Below are 20,695 nucleotides of genomic sequence, written 5' to 3'. Positions count from 1 at the left end.
TCCTCTAACCTTCTGCCAGCTTTCTGTTTTCACTGGCAGAGGCACCATGGGCCAGACCTTCACTGTTCCCAGGGTGGCTCCATGAGCCAGATTTAAGCACCCATGTAGATCCTTGTTGTGGTTTGCCAGCAGCAGGTGTGGACGGCTGAGGACTCAGAGAGTGAGGACTCACATGAGGGGCCTGTGTGTGATACAGAAATGGGGCCAGGACCATCAGGGAGTGGAATGCTGCCTTTGGAAATTGTGGAGACTGGCAGAAGTGATGAAGAGGCCCCTGAGGAGCCTGTGCCCAGTGTGCGTGCATGCAGGGCTGCTCAAAGGAAAGAGCAGCTGCAGCAGCATGGGCAACTCAGGAGTAAGGCTGCAATGTAATGGCCCCTCCCTTAAGAGATAAAAGCCAGCTGAGAAACCAGAGTTCTTTGCAGGAAGCAAAGAAGTTTTTGTACTCAAGCCTTGTGGACATTCGGAGTATCTCGGTTGGTGTCTGGAGACTTTGTGTTTGAAATATTTCTTAGTAACTTTATATAGTATTCTTGGCAGCCTTGAACAACCTTGGCAAGGCTCGTTCTTATCAGAGACAATTAGTTTGAAACAGGCTTTTAACCATGAAGGAACAGAATTCGTAAAGAATCATTAAAAGGTTTTGCTGTTACCTCTGTTTCGTTTTTGTTTCCTTGGAACGAGGTGTGAGTCAGAACAATTCTAAGCATTACTTTGCTGCCCTGTGATTAATAGGCAAAAGCAAATTTATTTCACCAAAAGAAACTATTGGGAACAAATCAAGGATTTGTGAATCTGTAAAAGATTTTTGAATCTGTGAAAAGATTCACAGTACCTGTTCCTGTGATGAGGCACAATCACTAGCTTTCCCTGCCTGCAGCAAAGAAACAATTTGACAATTAAGTGGCAATTGACAGTCAATAATCTCACACAATGAAGCAACTTTAGTTAAACTCTCCTCCTTTCTCTCCGCTTCCTCTGCTTGGCATGCAATAAGGTTAAAACAATGCAAAAAAGCCACTCTCTTCTATAGATAAATTTGGAAAATATTTGGAAAATATAACTACTTGAACAACATATGGGAAAGCAGATGGTCATAGGCAGGCATTGCCATCTCAGAAAAAAAGAAGAGGTTTTCATTGTTGATGACATTTAAGCGGATGTGAGAAGATGTGTAGCATGACAGATGTTTCCTGATCAAGCAGCTTGGAAATTCCTGATAGAAGCATGTGTTAAAATTAGAAGGAGAGTTAAAGAAAACCTGCTCGTCTGCTCAAAAACAATCATTTTGTATTGCAGTGTCATTTTATTTTATTTTTTATTTTGGTTTTAATTTTGAAAACCTGCTGGTGCTTTCTCTTAAGATTCATAGAGAAGAACTACAGAATGGCAACAACCTTATCACTTTTTTTTCAGAATTATCGCAATAATGTAAGTAGAATAATTCTGGTGTTTATTTCAGTTCTACCAATAAGGGGAAAAAAAAAACCTTTTTATTAAGGCAATTGCTGTTAAAGAATATGCCCCATTTTCAATTTTACCAGGCTAATTGCTAAATCAGTAAAGCTATGAATGTTGTATACATAAAACCAAGAAAATGATTCTTGGTGAAATTATGTCACTGAACACATTCGGAGAAACTAGAGTTTAAAAACAAACAAGCCAGCAGCAGCAGCAAACGGGAGCAGCATTTCCTAAATTCATAAGCAAAGTGTCAACTTCGAAACAACTTTGGCCAAAGCCGTTTTTAGTTCTGCTTCGTTTCTTAGTTGCCACTATTGGAGGGCGGGGGGAGTTAGAAAGGACTGGAATGCAGTGCCTTAGCCTACTAGACAAAACATCAACCCAGACTCAACATGTGAACATCTGAGGAGACCGACGGGGAGCTACTGTTGGACTGATTGGTTATCAGGACCCAAGACACCTGAGGGGGGTGGGAGGTTTCTATTCTTTTCAATGATCTGATGCATGTGAATTAATCAGAGCTAGCTTCATTTTCTAAGTGCTGATCTGTTGTACTCAGTAAAAGTTCTTTAAGCCTGAATGGAGGTTCTGAGTCCTGATTCTGTTGGGTTCATTGCTCAGAACTATGACACAAAGCCTTTATTGAAGGGTGATTTCAACTACAAATGCACAGAGATGGGACTAAATTTTACTGATTGTGAACCTTTTTAATTTATGTATTTTGAAATAGCATATCATGATGTACTTCCCATATTCTTGACCATGAACATTATAGAGAAGCATAATGGTGGGTTTGCTTCAATTTGGAAAGTCAGTCCAAATGATTCTAATGACCATTTTGTACATTTTGTATTTGTTCACACATATTATACAGTGATATTTGTCATAAAATAGAATTTGGTGATCCTACTAGAAGAAAGTCTACAGCACACCCTTTTCTTAAGTGCATTTGTATTTCAATGTTATTCTCTCTACCCTCATTTTTAAAAACTTTTCCCCCTTTTTTCCTCTGCAAAAAATGTGCTTCCACTGTGTACATTGATCTTGCCTGAGCTAAAGAGTAAAGACCAGGATGCCATTCAACAACTTTTCATATTTTTTTGAAGAGAATGCCTGTAATTGCGGATGCTCTGAGGTTTTCAAGAAAAGATTGGACAACCATTTTGCCAGGATGGTATAAAGTATCTTGCCTTGGGCAGCAAATTGGACTAGAAGACTTCCAAGGTCCCTGCTAAACCTATGATTCTATGTAACTTTATATAAATTTTGCTAGTTGATCTATGGCTGCCTGATAATTTTGTCAAGCACTTCTAATTTGGAAAGTATGAATGAATTTACCGTACATAGTGAAAGTATAAATGTATGTCTGAATAAGGGGAGAGAATACTATGACACACAGAAATGTCACCATAGAGAAGGTTCAATTTAAAGCGTACACATCAGTTCAATCTTGGTCCACTTTAAATATGATCTGTTTCAAGCTGGTCAGAAGTACTGCCTCAATTCAGCTGGTTCAAAAATATGAGAGAGAAAGGGAAAAAATCCCCCATTGACTAATATGACAAATTGGAAAACAGTCATGACCTTTTCATTGGTTGATATAATATGTTTCCAAGGATGATAGCCTCTTTCAATGCAAGTCTGGACCAAAAGAGACACAATATAATATTTTAGGATAGAAAATAATGGAATGGAATGGAATGGAATGGAATAGAATAGAATAGAATAGAATAGAATAGAATGGAATGGAATGGAATGGAATGGAATGGAATGGAATTCTTTATTGGCCAAGTGTGATTGGGACACACAAGGAATTTGTCTTGCTGCAAATACTCTCAGTATACATAAAAGAAAAGATACATTCGTCAAGAGTCAAGAATCATAAGTTACAACACTTAATTATAGTCATAGGGTACAATAAGCAATCAAATCACACTAGGAAACAGTCAGTATAAATCACAAGGATACAAGCGACAAAGTTATAGTCATACAGTCACAAGTGGGAGGGGATGGGTGATAAGGAGTGATGAGAAGATTAACAATAATAGTAGTGCAGACTTTGTAATAGTTGAACAGGGAATTATTTGTTTAGCAGAATGATGGCTTTCAGGAAAATAATTGTCCTTGTGTCTAGTTGTTCTGGCATCATTTTGAGGGAAGGAGTTGAAACAGTTTATGTCCAGGATGTGAGGGGTCTGTAAATGTTTTCACAGGCCTCTTTTTGACTCATGCAGTATACAGGTCCTAAATTGAAGGCAGGTTGGTAGTAATTGTTTTTTCTGCAGTCCTAATTACTCTCTGAAGTCTGAAGTTTGTCCTGTTGGGTTGCAGAACCAAACTAGGCAGTTCTAGAGGTACAGATGACAGACTCAGTAATTCCTCTGTATAACTGTATCAGCAGCTCCTTGGGCAGTTCGAGCTTTCTAGTTGGTGCAGAAAGAACTTTTAAGATTATTACTCGATAACAAAATTAGAATAAAGTAATAGCTATGGTTGTGTCTCTTCACATTTTAGACTGATAAATGTGAAGTCCATTTTCTACAGTTTGGCCCCAGTTAGCTAAAAAACGAAACACAAATTCTGCTCACTGTGTCCAAATAGTTTTGTCGATGAGCTGTGTAAAGTCGTAAGTTGGGGTACACAATTGATGTTCATGAACTCACTTAAAAGTCCATTCCATCAAGTTTCCATTCTGCAATATATTTTAAAAGAAGAAAATTCACGTTAGTTTTTGAGCACAACCTTTCATTAAATAAATGTAGTTCTATATAGTGTATTGTGTAAAGAAATGTCTCACAGATTCATTTAAACATATTTAATGCCATTGTAAGATCTGAGATTAGAGATCGATTATCTTGGGAAAAATCTGTGTGGTGGCTAGTCAAAAATGACTTGATGGCACATAATCCATCAGTACAAATCAAAGGATATATTCCAATTCACCCAACACTTGGAAAGTATTATTTGAAACAATTCATTTAAAAATTCAGACTGAACAAAATTACCTGATAGTCTAATTTAAATCTGTAGCTTTTTCTTCAGATAGATCCAGAAAAGACAGGAGGGGATGTTTTAATGTCTGGGAAGATTTGTTTTTTTCCTAAGAGAAGTGTATAAAATCTGGGGGAAAGGGATTTGCATCTTGCTTGTTGTTTGGTGGAAGAGTTCTTTAAAAATTGTATATAAATGCCTTTAGGCTAGCATTCTACAAAAATTCAGACACATGCAGCAGTTTGGGAATTATGGTGAGGATTAGATTTTTGATGCACAAATGATACCAGATAATAAGCTGATGTTTTGTATCCCAGATGCACTATTGTTTCCCCCCCCCAAAAAAAGTGCTCTAATAATTAATAGAAAATTAAAACTATCAGTCACAAGTTTATATCTTTCCATACTTTCTGCCCTTTTACATTTATTTTATTTTATTTATTTCAGTTTCTATGGACATCTTATCATGGTGCCTTTTGAATCTAGGAAAACACAATATAATTACAACATAAATACATAATTGGCAGCTAAGATAAAACTACAAGCAGCATGGGCATAATCATTACATGGGATTGGCCATACATTCTGACTTCCTATGCCCATAACCTGACAAGTCTTCAAGACCATAGAAATGGCCAAAAGAGTTGGGGATAATATAATCTCCAGGTTGGTAGGGTGGTAAAGATGTTTCAAAAAGCAGATTCCATGGCAGAAAACTTTCTCTCTTCTAGGTCCTATCGAATGATGCTCTAAGGGAGTTTATAAGATAAAAGGTATTAATCCTTTTAGATTGAAACAGATTGTTGCTGATAGTATTTTCTGAATCTCTAAGACAAACTCAAGGTTTCGAGGAGTATATATTTAGATCACAAAAGGAAGGGCATTCTTCTTGGGGCAATTTTTTTGCCAGTGTCTTATTCCTATAAGGTTATAATGTATAGACAACTTTAAACACCAAATCTGAAATAATAAAAAGTGGGAAATAATTCAGGGACCTATGAGTACAGGCATAAATCAGAAAGGCTATCATGCTACCATTACTACCTCAATCATAGTGTCTTTAAAGGTATACAGAGATCCTCAGAAAGAAATCCTTCAAATTACCATTTTCTCCATGGTTTGTCCAGAAAATATCAGAAAATGGGTTAGCAAATGTATAAAAAATGTGAACTATATTAACTAATTGACTAGTTTATTAACTATTTTTGTAATATTTATGTAACTATCATCTCTCTCTCTCTCTCTCTCTCTCTCTCTCCCTCCCTCCCTCCCTCCCTCTAATATATTTATGTCTCAAATGTATAGGCTGCCCAACTGAGAATGACTCTGGGTGGCATACTAAATAAAAGCAAGCAATATAATGTGTGCAAAAATGAAAGGTGATAATCCAGACATTAATAAATTGATATGTTAATCAAACTGCCTCAGTTGAAAAACATCTTAACGTAGACAGTGGGAGAAAGTCTGGGCTTCATGATTAAAATACAGCAGGGTCAGGAACTTCTAGTGGGATACTATTTCAGAAGGCCTGTCCACTAGATCTCATTAGATGGCATTGTATAAACAATGGTAGACAAAACATGCCTACTCTGCCAGTTCACATCAGATCAACTGAAAGAATGGGAGAATGACGATCCTTAAATATAACCCCTTAGAAGCAGCCAAGAGCAAGTAACAGAAAAAGGAGAGTAAAGTCTAGGAATGCCTGGTCTTATACAAAGCAAAGTCAAAGGAAGGTCAATTTGAGGTGTTTTTTTTTTCTTGCTGTTTCTACTTTCAGTTGAGTTGTCTTCTCCATCAATGGATCTTTGTGTTCTTCCTCTTTCCCAAGGTCAGATCTATATTTTCACTTTTGGATAACCAGACTCCAAGCCATGAAGGGCTTTACAGGTCACAATTAATTCCTTGAATTACTTCATGGTTAAGAAGATAATTTTATCCAGTTCCTTAATATCTGTTTAATACTTATGACTACCGTACCACTTCTGCCATAATTTAGCTTCATTTATTTATGTTTTCTCTTCCATACCTAACCAGAGTTATTACACACAAAAAAGCATGATTTGGTTTGAATTTTAAGCTATGACTTTAAAAGAAAAAGTCATGCAAGAGATCAACTAGCTCATTGATCTGGGTGTGAAGTACCATGATCTTTATTGCAATAGCACAACATATAAGTAATACTATGCACACACGATTCCTTTGAATTTGACCTTCTATATAAAATGTATTTTTCTAATTAATTAAAACCCATAAATTGTGGAAAGCAGTGAGCCATCTTGATCTTTAATTGCAGAAATTTGCTTTTTTCAATGGAGCACACGAAAGAATAATTGCTAATTATAAGCACTTTCACATCTACAAACAGTAATTAATTAAACTATACTTCATGCCTGTGAAGTATTGCTATGATTATTTAACTTATGCATTTAAAAAAAGTAAACTACTTTTCTAAGGAAAAGCAAATACATATTTCCATGTCACAAGAGCATATAAACAGTTTGTATTATTTCAAAAGAACACTAAAACAAAAACTGAAATTTTCCCATCAGAATATACGAAAGACTTTGAACTCTTTTCAATAACATCTCCACTATGCTCATGATATGGTTACGCATACCTCAAAAATGATTTAGACATCCCATGAGCATGCTTTAGATTACAACACGAGTGTCAAACTCGTGGCATCATGTTGCCATCACGTGATGTTTCACAACCATTTTCCCATTTGCAGAGCTGGGATGGGAGTAGCCTGTGCACGATGCTTCTGGGCTGTGAGCCTCCAGTTTGACACCTCTGGATTACAACAACCCCTCTTTTTTTCAGACTTCAAGTGAAGCACCCATGCAGTTGCAATAATTTTATCCAACTGACTCTTTAAGCAGTCATATATTTTTTGAGACTTGACATAAAACATGTCATTTGGAAAAATACAAGTTATTGGCATGGTTGTCTATGGAGATTCTCAATCATCCAGGTCATAGTTGTTCCAAAGTTTCTTACAATTAGCAACAGGGGTGGGATTCCACCATTTTGGACTGGTTCAGGCAATCTGGATATTAAATTTGCATCTGGTTCACCGAACAGGTATTTGAACCGACCAGCAGCCCCTCCCACCCTGCCCCTCCCTTCCCAGGAGTCTCCACTTGGCCCATTTTCGATGCAGGTTAGTGCAGGGTCCATGCGGAGGCTCGGGTGGGGGGGGAATGGGCCTTCCAGAAGTACCAGAAGTCCAGAAATGGGCCTGTTTCCAGCTTCTGGAGAGCTTCCAGAGACCATGGGAAGCTATTTTTACCCTCTCAGAGGCCCGAGGGAAGCCTCTGGACCCTTAGGAAGGTGAAAAATGACCCTCCCAGAAGTTCCAGTAGCCCACACCCACCATGCCCAAGCCCACCCAGCAACTGGGCAGTGAACCAGTTGCTTGGATTTTTGAATCCCACCCCTGGTTAACAACCAATGCTCCAAGTATGGATTGGTATAATTTGGTCATTGTATGACACATAAAAGTAGGAATTCATAGGTTAGTGATAACCACATGTTGCTCCCTAGTGACACAGAAAGAACCAGGAATTACCTTGGGAGAAAAAAAAATGTATTTTGAATAAAGGCAATATAGGAGGGAAAACATATTACCCTAGATGGCGCAAATGGGTGGGAGTAAGACAAGAAGCTACAGAAAAAGTTACCAGGCATTTGGAAACCCCAAATACATGAGAATCATGACTGTTCAATAAGAAAAAGTTTTGTTTCAAATAAGTGGATTAAGCATACGCACATGCACACGAACATATGCACAAAGCAAAGAAATGAACAGAAACCTAAACCATGAGTGATTTAATTGCTAATTTATCATATAGAGATAAAGACTGGAATAAGTGGGAGAGATTGGTTGCTCATTGTATTGCAAGGGCCTTTGGACATAGTGGAAAAGGAAAGTAGTAAATTAAATGAAAAGGAAAGCAGTCTGACATCAAGAAAATTGGAGAAAAATAATAGAAGATAAATTAATTATAGAATGAAAGAAAAGAGGGTGAGAGGAAAGTGGCTTAGAACAAAAGCCACAAAATTCACACAATTTTTGAATTATGCTAATGGAATGTATGAAAAAGAACAATTGATACATTAATGATCTGAAAAAAAGATGAGAAAAATCTGTAGAAGCAAATTATTGCCAGAAAAAAGGAGCATTTACTATATACATCAAGACAAGGATAATTGCCAATAATGTAGTAAAAGAGAGTAAGGAAAAGTTAAGATTCTGCCCCCCCTTACCAATTGTTGATGCTGCTGAATAAAATAGCATTAAACATAACAAACAGTTCCACAGCATCTCAGAGAAAACCATTTTCACTCACAAATGAAACAGCATACCAGCACGGATGCTTCCATGCCAACTATGCATACAATCAGCTCACTACAGTTAGTCCTCAACTTATGACCACAGTTGAGCCCAAAATTTATGTGATTAAGTGATTTATGCATTAATAAGTGAGTTTGTTCCATTTTATGACTAAGAAGCTGAAAGTACTTATATTTCGTGACTCTTTCTGAAGGAATTAAACTATTAGTTTGAACTACTTATATACATTGAGGAAAAAAGAGGGGAAAAATAGCATTATATTTATATTAACCAATTTTTTAATAGAAATCAAAATCACAACTGGCTACTCCACAGCACACATCCTGTTTTAAATGGCATTAAAAGTGTCTAACAGTTGTGCTGTACAATATTGAGCAATTAAGACATCAAAGGCCTAAGATGCCCCAAGGAATTGCAAGATGTAGAGAATTACACTGGTTAACAGATGCTCAGCTAGAACAGGATCAAACTGTGAAGTCTTTGAATAAAAGTGTAAATAAGCAGAACCCAAGTAGATTTTTAAAAATAATAATGATTCAAAGTGATCAAGCCAAGTTTTCTAAAAGCACATACTTCCATATTTGTTTGTTCATGGTTTTCCTTTACTTACTTTTACTAAGACCTCTGTTCCCGAAGAAAAGTGATTCACAGGTGATCCTCATTCAAGGAAATATACATGATTCTATTATGTGGTTCATTGTACAGCATTTACAATACTTTCAGAACTACACTAGTCTTACCTAACTACATACTGTATTACCCTCATAGATTTATGACCAACACTGCTTGGAGAGGAACTGACTTGAAATGAGAAGGCTGTGGGGCTGCGCACATGGTTTTGTCCAATCAATGAGTCCACTTCAAAAAGTAAGTTGCCTCATTTTCCTAGGGAGTTTAAACACCTGGATTTCAAACATTTTTTAGAACTATGCTGATAGATAACTGTTTAAAGTATCTAATTTTACTAGCTTGAGTATATGCCAGTTTTTATGGAGCATGTCAAATCCCGCCTACTGAAAGCAAAACTGGTCAAGGCCCATTTAAGGAATAAGATTTAGATTATGCCAAAGAATCTAATTTAAGAGGAAATCCTTTTGCCCCTTAAACCCACACCAGCACCTCCTCAAATGCAAAGGTTTCTTTAAAAAAAAGAAAAGAAAGAAAGAAAATTGATTTGAAACAAACTCTGAGTGGCAGAAAAGGAAAAAACAGAAAAAGGAACCTTCCAGAGACATTGAAAAGCTGGTTATTAACTTCCTTGGCCTTTTCATTCATGAGGTTTTCTTAGCTAAAAATGTAGACTGAAAGCCATTTGTACACACATCAAAGATTAGATGAGCATACCCCAGCTTTTATACCTTTTTGTATAAAATAGTAATGTGTGTGTGTGTGTGTGTGTGTGTGTGTACACATAAATACAAGATATTGAGAGACAGAGATAACAGATAGATAGATAATAGATCAGTGGTCGCCAACTGGTGAGCTGCGGACTACTGGTAGTCCACGAGAAAATTTTGGTGGTCACCAGAGAAATCCCTCCCCAAAGCACCCCCCCTCCAAAGCAATTAATCCAGGCTGTGTGGGAACACGAGGCTGTGCTACCCACATGGCCCGTCCACCCACTGGCCCCCACCCTTCAGCCAAGCACAAACCTTACCTTGAGTAGAGCTATGTGAGCTGGAACTGGAAGATAAGACCAATGATGGGGGAGGGAAATCCAACCTGAGGTGGCTTTCTGACGTTGGTGGGAAAGTCAGTCCCATATTCCACAGCTGCAGTAGTCACAAGACTGGCCCTTTGGTCATCCTGGAGCAGCTCATCCATGGCAGGCTGTTGCATAGGCTAGTCCTGTAACTACTGCAGCTCTGGAATATGGGACCGACTTTCCCACCAATGTCAGCAAGTCACCGTCAGTCAAAATTCTTATTAGTGGTCCACAGGATTTAAAATTATGAGTTTAGTGGTCCCAAAGGGTTGGTGACCCCTGTATAAGATGATAGATAGATAGACAATAGATAGATAGATAGATAGATAGATAGATAGATAGATAGATAGATAGATAGATAGATAGATAGATAGATAGATGAGGGGGGGTAGGCAGGCAGGCAGGCAGGCAGAACTAATAAACCAAATATCTCTTGGTTTTCTACTTCATCTTTCATGGTGCACTCTTGGCTAGGTAGTATGAGATAAGCACCAGTGATATTTTAGCATTTGATAATATAACGCTGAACAAGATCTCATTGGTATAAAGTCTAAATTCCTCCAAGACAGGTCAGAAACAAAGATATAGATGAAGTCTTGTAATGCACAAAGAAGGCAGGGGGAAGATTCCAAGATGCCATTTTGCTTCCATTTTTAAATATTTCTTCATAAACCTCCAAGCCAATACAATTTTGTTCACAATGGAGCTTTTTAGGGAAAAAATACAGTATATCCAACCATCAAACATTCACAGACAGTTTATGTTTCTGATTCCTCAAGAATAATATTTATCCACTGAAACTTGGGCTATCGCTGCCCATTTTCAATAATGCTTTGGGTGATATAAGGGCAAAAAAGAACAACACAATATTAACAGTATTTGTATCCATAATATCAAAAAACTGGGGAGAAAAAAACACAAAGGTATTTTTCTCTCCATGTGTTTTGGTGTATAACTCTTGATGTTTTGGATACCTAATTCTGGCAAGTATTTTTTTAAAAAAAAACAATAACAAGCAAACAAATGCCATCCACAATTATTTCGTATTCACTAGTCCATTTGATAGAAGTTAAATCTGAAACATTTGAAAGATGCCAGCTTGTCAAGCCCTGCACTTAAAGCATTTTTTTTAATCTGCAAAAGCTTTAGAAAATATAAATGTCTTCATATGCTTCCAAAAAGATTTCAATATTGGCACCAAGAGTGTATTTCTAAGCAGAACATCTCACTATAAGTGATGCATTACAGAAAAAGCCATTTCCTTAGGGACCATCTGCTTCAACTTATTTAAAAGGAAATCTGAAAAAGATAAAAGCTGATCTTCACTGTGGACAGGCTTTTAAGGAAGAAGAGATGATGCTTCAAATAACCTGAGTATTTCAATACTTTGAAATTCATCCCCAATTGTACTGGAAACTAGTGCAGATTAAAAAATGCCAGTGCTGGCCAATTACTCTTAACAATAGCATTGTCCTATTTGAATTTTTTTTAGAATAGAATTCTTTATTGACCAAGTGTGATTGGACACACAAGGAATTTGTCTTGGTGCAAATGCTCTCAGTATACATAGACGAAATTCATCAAGAGTCAAGAACCATAAGGTACAACACTTAGTAATAGTCATAGGGTACTATAAACTATCAAATCATACTAGGAAACAATCAATTAAAAATCGTTAGGATACAAGCAACAAGGTTACAGTCATACAGTCATAAGTGGAAGGGGATGGATGAAAGGAAGAATGAAAGGATTAATAGTAATAATAATGCAGACTTAGTAAATAGTTTCACAGTGTTGAGGGAATTATTTGTTTAGCAGAGTTTGGGGGAAAATTGTTCTTGTGTCTAATCGTTCTGGTGTGCAGTGCTCAATAGTGTTTTCTTGAGGGTGGGAGTTGAAAAAAATTATGTCCGGGATGTGAGGGGTCTGTAAATATTTTCACAGCCCTCTTTTTGGCTCGTGCAAAAATTGATAATGTGCCATTAAGTCACTGACATATTTTAGTAATCACATCAATATATTTTCTCCATGATGATCTGTTCCTTCCTGGTTTTGTAGGTCTTCCAACATGCACTTCCAGCTGAGTTGATCCAACTATGCACTTCCAGTTGCGTTGATCTATCACTCTTTTTTCTTTCTTTCTTTTCGTCTTTCCCAAAACCCTCTCTAAAGAGCTAGATCTTCACATAATTTTCCTCCAGGCAGGTAAACTGAAACTTGATTTGTTCAATGAACTTTTGGTTTGTTGTCTTGGCTGTCTACAGTATTGATGGAAGTTGCCTTCTCCATCACCAGAGTTTAGAAATCATCAGTGTTCTTCTTCTATGGCTTCTTCAAAGGCCAATTTTCACTTCCATGTGTCACAAGGGAATACCTACTTTACATCAGATGAACATTCCAACGACATTAAAAATAATATGTACACCTTATTAGAATTTGGCTTTATCTTAAACTGGTGCAATAGATTGTGCAATAGATAGATTAGGAAGATTTGGTGATGCTAAATATCTTCAGTCTTTCCAACACATGAAGAATCTTTCTTTTTTTGTCCACCTGTGTATAAATGTAAAAGAAGATGGCATTTAATAAAACTTTTAAAAAGTCAGAGTACTTTGAAGCTAGAACATTCTACCATGTGATTACTCTGGGAAATATTAAGTCATCCTACCCAGTAAGTGTTAAGTATTGCAGTTCAGCAGTAGCGAAGCACTTCTAGTACCAGAAGTGTGACAGTAAAATCATTTATTTAGGCTGATACTTTAGAGGTGTTCTTTCCTAGTTCTCTAAGTTTGTATCTTGTAATAAGATAGACAAAGGATATGTCTAATCAACGTTCTAAGCAGAATAGCTTAGATCATTGATTAGACTCATCTTAAAGCAAGAGATAGAACTTTGAGTGGAACATGCTTATTGTTTTTTATATGTTCATAGAAGATATAACTATGGATAAACCGAAAATTGTAATTTCAAATATTAAATCACCAGAAATCAGACTTACCTTTTATATAATTGTACGACTGAAATATTTTTTTCCATAAATTATAATGCAACAATCATTTTTCAGCCAGCCATGAATAAGATCACACCTGCTTATCTTTGCTCCTGGTCTCCATCAAATCATCTGCTATCCCATATGGGACTTGAGAATTTGGAAACCTTGATTGAAAATATAATGATCATATTAAGAACATAAATATTGGAGATTCCATGCCTTTGATGATTCTTTTCTTAAGACCTAATTGCACCTTCTTTTATAGAGGAAGTATTCTTCTTTAATATAGGAAATATTAACTGTTTTATCACATTGCTTGCTTTTAATTAATGATTTGTTAATGAAAATTAAGGCTGTCCACCTTTTCAACAAAACTTTAATTCTAAATAGAAGATGCCCAAATCTAATTGTGGGAATTTTCAACACTCTTCTCCATTATCCTTCACTATACTCCTTTTGTTATTCTATTCAAAACTTTAAATATAAGTTTTTTTTTAAATAGCTTTTTGAGAAGTAATCACAAAATGTGCTTGGCAGAAGAATCCCACATTTTTTGGTCTAACTTGAATCTTAGTGGAGAAGATTTGTTGAATCAAAACATTGCAGGCCTGATCCACAAGAAGTAATCTATCTGATATCCATCTGCCGTCAAAGTCGGCTAATTGTTCTCTTGAATACTTTAACATCTTTAGGAGTGTGGAATCTCAGAACTCCTTACTAATGACAGCCTAACAAAAGCTTAAATTATTTTGCACAAGATTACATTTAAAGCCTCAATCAATCTAACAAAATCCATAGAACAAATGTGAAGAATTAGTAAGACTAAAGGTCTTTTTGAAGCTGATTTATTATATCCATTTGACCCAGTCTTTGTGTTAATGTAACTTATGTGATTTATGGTGTCCTCTCTTAGAACCACAAAAGAATAAAGAAGTGATTAACATCTGTGACATTAAAAGAATTATCAGAAAGTACAAAGCCCCCAAAAGAGAGAAAGAATGTAGCTTTCAGAAGCAGGGAAACTACTTTTTATCTATTTTAAATTTGGCTTTATGTTTAAGATTACATTCCATCAACCTGTTAGCTGTGTGGAATGTAATTGCAGGCAATTTGAGTTGACAGGTAAAAGTCATCAGACATATCGTGTGATTGTTATTCACTAAGTAAATTCTTGATGGATGTGTGGTTAGCACATAATTTCAGGTCTGGGGCTAGATGCCAAACAAATCAATTGAAATTAACTTCCAAGCATTTCGAAGAGAATTAGGCATTGCTAAATTAAGCGGAAATCTTAGAATATTTCCCCAAATTTAAGTTCCTATAAAGTTATAAAATAATAATTATACTGTATGAGAAAGAAGACCAATGTGAGTACAGCATGGATTGATTACAAGATGGCATTTGACTCTCTGCCACATGATTGGATGATCAAATGCCTAGGAAAAAGATGAATCAATAGAAACGTCAGAAAGTTGTGCAAAAATAAATGGCACAATGGAAGACAAAGTTGCTGGTCAATGGTGATAGTTAGGGACAGTTTAATATCAAGAGAGAAATATTTCAGGAAGCTCAATGTCACCAATGCTACTTGACATTGAATTGATTCCTCTGCCAACAATACTGAACAATTCAGGCCATGTCTGTCAAACATCAAAAACATCTGTCAGGTTATCCCATCTCCTTTAAATGGAAAAACTATAGCTATAGTATATGGAAAAATACCAACTGAAATAAAAACACTGGCCAACACTGGCCAATACACAGCCAAGATACCTTAATGGAGTTTAGACTGGACCAATACGCCCTTTTACCAATAATATGGGGAAAATATTGAAAATTGAAGTAATCAAGTGCACCATGGAAATAATATTAAGAGTGGGTAAAAAAGATCACTACGAATACCTTGATCTCTTTCAAGCTTATAAGGTCAAACACACTAAAGTCAAGAAGGTTTGTAATAAGTAGAGCATGAAAGTGTAAAAGAACTTAAAAGTCCAAATTATCTGGAGGTAATACCATCAATGCAATTAACACCAGGGCAATTCCAATCATTAAATATATAGCTGGAATAATGCACTGGACTCAAGCAGAACTAAAACTTTGGATAGGAAAATCTGAAAAATAATGAGCCATGTCTTCCATCCCTACCTTTCCCCTGGAAAATGTTGCAAGTACAACAAACAATTGAAGAAGAAGAAAAGGGCACTGGAAGGACATTGAAGATGTTATGCGCTAAAACTAATACACCAGGGAAGACTATGGAGAACTTGAGAGATGAAACTGGCCTTCAAGAAAGACCAAATGAAGAACAGATAAGAGACATGGAAGGGCCAAGTATCACATGGCCAGTGCATTAAAAAAATGTCAAGCAAAGCACATAACAAGATCTTGTAATGGCTAAGGGCAGGAAAGTTGAAGAAAGAGACAAAGAAGCTAATTCTGCACAAGACCAAGTCTTAATAACAAATGCATACAAAGTCAGAGTTGATATGACAGCAGCAGATAGCAAATTCTACCTCTGTAAAGAAGCTGAAGAAACAGTGGACTACCTAGTTAGTTGCCACAAGAAGACTGCACAGACTGACTACAAACAATGGCATGACAAAATAGAAACATGATGCATTGGAGTATCTGCAAGAAATATCTTTTGCTGCAAGCAAGTACTGGTGGGATCACAAAATACATAAAGTACTAGAAAACAAAGAAGCTAAAATGCTCAGGAACTTTGTAATTCAAACAGACAAACACCTGTCACATATCACCCCAGATTTAACAACTGTTAAGGCTGGATATGAGACATTGCAGTATCTAGAGACAGTAGAAGAGAAGATGAAGAACTGGAAAATGTCATAAAACACAAAGACCTTCAAATAGAAGTAGAATGACTGTGGCAGAAGTAAACAAAGATAGTACTTAGAGTGCAATCCCAAAACATTTGGAGTACCATTTGAATCCTATCACCATTGACAAAAATCACATCGGTCAAGTGCAAAGGGCAGTTTTACTCAGAAGAGTAATTAGACCTTCAATGCCATCAAACAGCAACATCTGCCTAACCTTGATCCTTGGGATGATCTCAACAGATTGATAGAAATGCCAGATCCAGTTTAAACATCTAGATGATTGTGCAAGCAATGTTTGTCAACTAAAAAGATACTCCTCTGGTCTTTTTAGCTGCCAGAAAAAGGGAGTGGGGGGAAATAAGGCATTCCTAAAATGCCTAGATAATCACCCCGGCAGCACAAAGTTGTCGGAGCGTAAGAAGGTTATTAGAGAGCATGATGGATGACTCTTGGAGATAGATGTGTCCCATTGAAGAAGTCACATCCAGGGGGTGGGGTGGGGAGATCAGGGTCAAGGGGAAAATGTATGATGTAATTTAGTATCAGCTGCACACAGCTAATCACCAACATGGTCACTTCTAATAAATAAATTTTATTTTTTCTGACATGTGGCTAGAGACTTTTAATTTGAATGAGGGTGGATTTGTTGGAGCCCTGACAATGTTATTATCTCTATAGACCTCTGTGCTCTAAAGACTGGGTCCAGATTTTCCTGAGTGTTTCCAGGGGGGAGGGGGGAAACTTGTATCCATTTTCTCTTCTTACAATCAGAGGTGGTATTGAGCAGGTTCTGACCAGTTCTGGAGAACCAGTAGCGGAAATTTTGAGTAGTTCAGAGAACCAGTATATACCACCTCTGACTGGCCCCGCCCCCATCTATTCTCTGCCTCCTGAGTCCCAGCTGATCGGCTGGGTCTTCTTTTGTTGCCCTGCACAGGAGAATGGAGCTGGAAAGCAGGTTAGTGGGGTGGTGAAAGAATGGGATTTTGCACTAACCAGGAGTCAGTTTTGAAAGTAGCGTAATCCCGGGTTACATTCTTCGTACAGACACAAATTCAATTTCATTCTCATTTTTATGTTCTATTCCATATTTTATTACTGTTTTACATTTTCTGCATAGCTTCTCCCTTCTTTTAATTTTCTCAATTTTATTTTAATTATCTCATCTCAATTCAAATCATTATATTTATATTTTTTGTCTGTCCTGTTTCAATTATCTATTATCTTTTCTCATTAAACAAAGTTTCTCCTGTAGTTACTGATTGGAGTATGACGCCTTTATATCTTTTAAGTTTATCAATTTAACTCTTATTTAGGCTTCACTATAAATCCTAAAGTTATAACATTCAATATAATACATAACTTCCATTTGGATTCTTCTTGGTACATTCTTAAAATACACACTATATTCTTAAAAAAAGAAAAAATATATAAATATATGTAATTAAAACAACACATTCCATGGCATTATCTTCCTCCTGCACATTCTTTTCCGGTCAAGTTCTTCTTTGAGGTGGCCATTTCTGACCACCGCTGCAACCGCCCTCGGGAAAGGGAGTAATGGCCAGCTGAGGAGGAGAGATGTGGCTCTCCTCAACACTGCTGGCTGTCTCCCCCCTCTTCACCACCTCTATGGGGTGGCTTAGCCCCAAAACCAGGCGGCTCGGGGAGCTCCAGCGGCGAGCCCAGACCGAAACCATGCACAATCACAGATTTCTGTCTGCCACTGAAGGAACTCAAACCGGAAGTCCGAGTTGCCTGTGCTGTTGTAGCTGCTCTTTCCTGTGTGCATACACACTTGGCACAGGCTCTTTGGGAAACTCCTCATCACTGTTGCGAGCCCCCACAATCTCTGAATGCAGCAGTCCACTCCCTAATGGTCCTGGCCCCTCATCTGAATCCTCGCTTTCCTCAGCCATCTGCACCTGCTGCCGGCTAACCACAACAAGCAGGCAGTTGGACTAGAAGACCTCCAAGGTGCCTTCAACTCTCTGTTCTTTGTTTAATGTATTTGTTACTCAGGATTATAAACTACTTCAATGCAGTGAATGTAGCAGAATAAATTTTGTCTGTTACAAGGTTAAACAACAATATCAGTACTTAATAATCATTAATCCTGTTGCACCAAGCAAACACTTTCCACTACAGATAAGCACTAAGTACTTCAAACTAGATTTCTAGAACAACAGGCCTTCCTGAATTCTAAAATTTTTGGAGCTTCTCCAATCTTCCTGGTGTGTTTTATAGAAGAGCGGCACCAGCAGATAAGGCCTATTTTTGACTGCTCTGAAACGGTGTTGAATAAAAGACTACAGAGTCTTACTGGATAAGCAGATATTGCACTGCAGGGAGCAAACAGTCCAAGTATTTTCCCTTCACTGTACTTAACAGGACAGTATTTTCTGAAGTCTCTTCTGTCATAGGATTCAGTTTAAAATCCAAGCACCTTCCAAATGCTTTCTTCAGTTGGGTTTTTGAAAGGCCCAGCTCATCTTTTGCTAAGAGTCCCTCATCTTGAAAAGGTATTCCCTTAAGCAAGAATCCGAATTATTTTATTGGGCACCATCTATGTAGGCAGTGTTCACTTCTAGTGTTCTTCTCTTTCTTCCAAACCACATTCCTCAATAAGAAGGAATGAAGAAAACTCACCAGCTGTGCTCTCAGCTCTTTTACTTTGCCAGATGGCACTTAATAGTGCCTTGCACTGTCTTCTAGTCGGTATCAGACTATTTCATTTATTCCCATGGGGTTCAATAGAAAGGGATAACTGTCAGTGGAGTTGAAGAAAGTGAACATCAGGAAAGCAGAAGATACTTCTTTACAGACTGACAAATTGCTGCTCCAGTCCCTTAAGTGAGGTGTCTCTGATCACCACCTACCTGTTGCCACCCCTTCTCTATGGCAGAGACAGGAGTCCTTATCTTTTCAGAGCCTCTAGATCTGAATTGTTGAAGCTGTGGAACTGAAATAGAAGAGCTGCAACTTTCATAATAAAAATGAAGCATGTTTGTTAATTTGGAGACTGGCCTTTCTGCTTTTATCTAGCAAATGTTATCAAGGGCATTACTATAGTTGTATATACATGCTGAATGAGAAGCCTGCATTATCTGCTTTCTGACCCTTCTCCGAATATCCAACACAATCTCATTATTGGTATGTACAGTAACACATTCATCTCTAACCTTATAATGTTACATTTGGAACAGCTGTCTGCAATAAAAAGACACTGAATGCATCAGGCTCCTGACTGAAACTCAGCAAATATTTCCAGGCACACACCATGCTGCTAGGATTAAACATGGAGGCTCTCTATATACAACAAAGGCTAGAGAAGAATCTTAATTTAATACTATAACATACTCTATAAAATTGTTGAATGTTTTCTGTATAATTCAAGATGCAACTTTCTTGCTATAAAGGTAAAGGTTCACCTCACACTTATGTGCAAGTTGTTTCTGGCTCTAGGGGGTGGTGCTCATCTCCGTTACAAAGCTGAAGAGCCAGCACTGTCCAAAGATGTCTCCGTGGTCATGTGGCTGGCATGAAATGCTGCTATCTTTCCACCAAAGTGGTCCCTATTTTTCTACTTGCATTTTTACATGCTTTAGAACTGCTAGGTTGGCAGAAGCTGGGACAAGTAACAGGAGTTCACTCAGTTACGCGGTGGTAGGGATTTGAACACCGAACTGCCGACCTTTATGATTGACAAGCTCAGCGTCTTAGCCACTGAGCCACCGCATCACTTTTTCTTGCTATAGCCCAGGGCAATTAAAGCTGTCACCTCTTCTTCCTCTATCATTCCATGGACTCCTTGATGTCTGTTTCAAAGACAACAACGTTGAAAGTAAGGAGTTGTTGATTGTTTATACTGCTCATATTTGTGCTGTCAGCTTCAATCTCAGTGGAGAATCCAGGAATCTGAGGATAGATGAGAGAAAGACCAGGTGTTCTCATCTTGGATCCTACTCACTGAATGCACTACACAGGGAAAACAATTCAGAAAGCACTTGATGCTGTGATCAGATCACTCCAAGGTATGGTTCTTAAACTAAAGGAAACAGTCGTGCCTGAAAATGTATCATCTCTGTTTTACCAAATGCCATATGTAAATGTTGTGTTTGTTGTTCAGCTTGCCTCTCAACCTAAATCCCATTAGGCATTCCTTACCTAACAAGTCTGTCATTCCTAAATTTTGAAAGTACATCAAACAAAAACCATTGAAAGTCCTGAAAGCTTACTTTATGATGATTTATGACTCTTCAAGCCTTTGGCTTTCTTTGAATTCCCAGACACATATTTTTGTCACAAAGTGTTTTAAAATTATGAAGAAAGAGGTAAAC

The 20,695-nt window shown here is 37.4% G+C and overlaps 1 long non-coding RNA gene across 1 annotated transcript in view; it reads left to right on the top strand.

Annotated features, from left to right (window-relative positions):
- Positions 1–1,311: 1,311 nt before the first annotated feature.
- LOC148125170 (uncharacterized) overlaps positions 1,312–20,695 on the top strand; it is a 39,634-nt gene continuing 20,250 nt past the window's right edge. Inside the window, exons 1-2 of the long non-coding RNA XR_015744509.1 lie at positions 1,312–1,431; positions 9,584–9,682. This is a non-coding gene — a long non-coding RNA (uncharacterized LOC148125170). The remainder of the gene's footprint in view (positions 1,432–9,583; positions 9,683–20,695) is intronic.

Source organism: Pseudonaja textilis, chromosome 8, assembly GCF_049901715.1.
Source record: "Pseudonaja textilis isolate UNSWEBS1 chromosome 8, rPseTex1.2, whole genome shotgun sequence".
NCBI classification, from domain to species: domain Eukaryota; kingdom Metazoa; phylum Chordata; class Lepidosauria; order Squamata; family Elapidae; genus Pseudonaja; species Pseudonaja textilis.
The sequence above is the reverse complement of the archived record's forward strand: the minus strand, read 5'-3'. Positions and strand labels throughout refer to the sequence as shown.